This window comes from Saccostrea echinata, unplaced genomic scaffold, assembly GCF_033153115.1.
Source record: "Saccostrea echinata isolate AGI-Se365-2 ecotype Australia unplaced genomic scaffold, CSIRO_AGI_Sech_v1 ptg000002l, whole genome shotgun sequence".
In the NCBI taxonomy this organism is placed as follows: Eukaryota; Metazoa; Mollusca; class Bivalvia; order Ostreida; family Ostreidae; genus Saccostrea; species Saccostrea echinata.
In genome coordinates this window covers 156989-161656 of record NW_026889751.1, presented here as the reverse complement: position 1 = coordinate 161656, position 4668 = coordinate 156989, and positions in this window count along the sequence as shown.

Here is a 4668-nt window from a genome sequence, read left to right as displayed (position 1 = left end):
TCAAAAAGGTCTAGTCGCCCACGTGGCGCAGTGGTAAGAGTGTCTGCTCTAGAGTCGTGGATTATGGAGTTGATCCTTACGTCGCAGGTTCGAATCCCACTGTGGGACGCAGAGACTGATCCTTCGGATGAGACCGTACAAACTGAGGTCCCGTCTGGCAGTAGGTGCTGGCACGAAAAAGATCCCTCACTGCTAAACGGCCATGTGTGCCGAGTATAGGTCAAAATTTGCAGATCTCCATCGGCAAATGGTGGCGTCTCCATATGATTGAAAAATTCTCGAAAGGGGCGTTAAACAACATACAAACAAATAAACAAAAAGGTCTATACTTTTGTAATAGAAAAAATTGCATGCATTTGCATTTCACTGAAAAGATGATAAATATATCATCCAGAGTGTGTAATGGCCTTGACTTAAATACGAGGTCACTTAGAATATGATGTTTTGGATGAATAGTCTGAAAGAATACGTGACTGTGATTTTTTTTTTTTATGTCGGTGACATAAAGATGGTGTTTGCTCTTAACAAGCTGCAGAATGTGTCATGACTTGACGCAAAGTTATTTGGACAAGTTCAAGTTCACTGACAGGGGAATTTTACATTCCTTTGCTGTCTTTCTACTGTTGAAACATTGAAAGTTGATGCCCCTTACAGGATTGTTTATAACCTTAAAATGTTGCATGACCTTGACTCAAGGTCGCTCTGTCCTGTCCAGAGCTCCGACGGAAGACCTATTCGTTGCATTGCAACGAGCTCGGCTCTAGTTTTTTGACAACTTTTCGTTTTATTTCATTTTTTTCAAAGTCGAATAAACCAGTCTACTAAAAAAAGGGGAAAAAAAGATAACCTTTTCTTCTTATCATATAAAAACAAACAATATACTGAGAAAATAAAACATAACTTTGAAGCATAGACTATTTACAGCCATTAAGTGTGCGCCTTTTACATTCACCTTGTGTGTTTACAATTATGTAACACCTCCCTCGATAGCGCGTGGCAAAGGAGGTCACCGGGGATCAATCGGCGTGTGTGATCCAGCGACCTAGTCATACACAAAACAAATCATAGAATGGCCATTCCAAATTCATTTTGTAAACTAAGTCATGAGTGGATAAATATGTTGAATTTTTCAGATTATTTCATAATATCTTTGATTAAATCGCTAGTGTATTTTATTTAATATTTTATTTGCTGAATTACAGGAAAGTTGCATAGTTATTTTTATAAACAATTTATTTCTCGATATCGAGTTAATTGTCTGTTTTATTCATAATAAAATTCAAAATATGTAACCTTAATTAATTCCTACTAGTAATGGAACTGTTGAAACTTATTATTACAAATTTATTAGACACCTAACCTTGAACAAATTATTTTTTTCTACTAAACTTGTTATGCGAACAAAATGATAAACATGTAATTATTTATAGGTTCCCATTATTTTTTCTGAAAATCAGAACACATTTATCAGCTCTCTTAAGGTTTTACGGATACATACAATGTACACGCATGCAAGTACAGAACATGCACGTTTTATAAGTGCATATGCAAGAGCGCCCCAAATATATGCATATCGAGCGTTTGAAATTCAGAAAAATTCTAAATCCCAAGTCTTTTTTTCCCATTATCTTTGCAATAAAATATCGGTTAAACTGAAATGATTTTATTGATTTACAGCATATATTAAAGTCAATTATAGGTCCGCTGAGTTGATCATGAGTTGTTTTTATAACGGGTAGTCCTTCTGGCCAGTCATCGTCACGGTTTGTAACATCGTAATTACACAGGTAAATACTAAGATGTCAATCCATATATTTTCCATAAGAAATGAATTACCGGGAGATGTCTCGTTTTCTCTGATCATATATATTAATTGACAGCGTTTATGAACAGCTGTTAAATCACAGGCCTTTGTAAACCGGTAAATCACAAAAAAAGAGAAAAATCTGAGACAAAAAACAGAAAATATAAATGTCTCTGGAAATAACATTGCCTTTAGATAACTAAAATAAATTAATGTCCGCCGATTTTTGAATTAATCTGAACATTCATTGATGTGTACCTGTACAAGCAGTGTGTATATTTTTATGAAGCCTTCGTCCAAACGAACAATATAATAAATCTTGAATGAATTAACTAACCCCTCAGTACACACACATTCGCCTACACCTGAAATCTAATCAAAATCAGATCTTTTTTACGGCCCGAAATTCTGATAGTCGCTGTATTTCTAATCTGATTGACTATACATGTACAGTACAGGCAAAGCGGATCCCGTATTTCCCGCGTCCCGTCGCGGTATAAACACAACGCGGGATTTGGCCAGGTGAGACAGGTAAACCGCGTTCCCTCCGCGGGAAATTCATCACCTACCTGTCCCCGCCGCGGTTAAAGCATCGATCAACTAGTATCGTAAACAAACGGGAGTTATCTCCCCGAACAGGAATTTTGCGAAATTCCCTCTTTAAAAAAAAAAACAAATTAAAATCCCGCAGTGTATGTATATTTATGAAAGTATTTTCTTGTATTTCGCAAAAGATGAAAATAATGAATGAACAAAAAAAAAATGTAAAGCAGAATATATTTAATCGGTTTTTTTTTTTTTGTTTTTTTTTTTTTTTTTGTTTTTTTAATTTTATTTATTATTATTAATTTTGTTAAGTTATATATCAATACTAAAGCGACATCTTTTTTTAAATAGTATCAAGAAAACTATTTATAAGCTGAGTCATTTGAGAGTTTAACGTGACAAATTTTAATGTCGGAAATATAAATTCTAATAACTTCTCTCTTCAAATTATATGCGAACTGCAATGTTACATACACGTGCTAAACAATAGTCAGTGCGAGTTCCGATTAACAGTTTTCAGCATTCCTATGAGGAAAAAAATATATCTATATACCGTTCATGTTTTTTTTAACCAATTTTAGAACAATATAATTCATTTAAATAATTTCACTTTACTGTATTAATGTGCAAGGATTTCCCTGAAATTGTCGAATGACCGGAAAGCTGTAATATTCGATGGTGAGCGTTTGCAGTGAGTGGGCGCGTGAACGTTATAAAAGATATCAATAAAATATAACATTTTTTTTCCCTCGGTATTTACTTCTTTTGTAAACAGTGGTTTGTTTTTAATTTAAACATTTCTCCAATTGCAGAAGATGGAATGTGCATGGTGATGAACTTCACAAAACAATTAAAACGGGGGGGGGGGGGGGGTTATATCACTAAAACTTATTATTCTCAATAATACTCAAGAAAAAAAAAATCAATGCCAAGTTTACTTGAATATATTCTGTTTCTTTGTGTATTAAGTATTAGTCGCGATAATTTCCTGTGTATAGGGATTAGCAGAGCAAGAGCAGGAAACGGCATGCCCTAGGGGTTTCACACCTGTCCTAGGGTACCTGTGGTAAATTTCTCTGCATGTGCAAGGCGTTGTCTAGCCATACAACACACCAGTCCCTTCAACGTTTCATTATTTCATTATTTCTTCATTTTCAAATGTAACTACAACCATGAAAGTTACGCGAGTCAATATATACTTTTTTTTTACCCTGAGTGTATATTAAAAGGAAAAAGATCAATCATACTTTTAAAACAAATTAATAGAGTTTAAATGAAATAAAATAAATCAAATCAAATTATGTTTTATTACTTTTTTTTTAAATGACGACGGGCTTGGTATTTATGTTTCTGTTTAATATATATGTACATGTACATGTGCATGTATTATGCAAGTAGAATGTAAAATAAAAAAAAAACGTACAGAATGTTACGGCACGTGCAACGTTTTTCCTTCGGTCAGTTTATTGATTTATCGGGTCCATCGATTAAAACAAAATATTCATGATAGAATTTCAATGAAATGAATTGCTTCTGGATTATTTTTTTTTTCCAGTTTCAATATGTCGTTTCTGTGAACAGATAATATACTGTAGCCGATTTATCAGTTTATTGTCCAGTTGTGGACTTTGACTAATTCTACGATCAAGTTTCTGAAAAACACCGAAATAGTGACAGCCACAGACACTATTTAAGGTCTTTCGTTTAAATAGGACGATTAAAGACAAAAATATCTACCGAAACAAGATCATCGTCGCAAGCCACGGGTTTTGTGTCCATTCTATTTCCACAAACCCGTGGCTGCCTCCTACCAAATTCTCTCGATCTCGCGACTGAATCATTGAATATTTATAAAGTGACGCCAGATTTACCCTGACCAATGAACTCACTCTGTAGCAATTTTTGGTACGCTTAAATGGCGGCGCCTATAATGAAATCATGTTCGCTATGCGTGGCAGATTTATTGAAAAAAAATACGATAGATCCTGAAGAACAGATGTGAGTAACGTATATTCTAAAATACTTACAAAGTTTTACATTAAAATACAGGGTTTCGAATGTAGACGTTGTGTGAGAACGCTGAATAGCGTTACTCGTTAAGAAAGGAAATTCGAACCGAAGTTGATGTACAGCTCGTGGTTATGGTTACATCCAAATACAAGATAGACTGATCATTTTCATTGGTTCTGACTTGAAGCGTCAGATGTTATTCCATTGGTTGAATGTACGTTATTAATATTCATGAGAACAAGAGAAATTAGAAGGAGGCAGCCACGGGTTTGTGGAAATAGAATGGACACAAAACCCGTGGCTTGCGA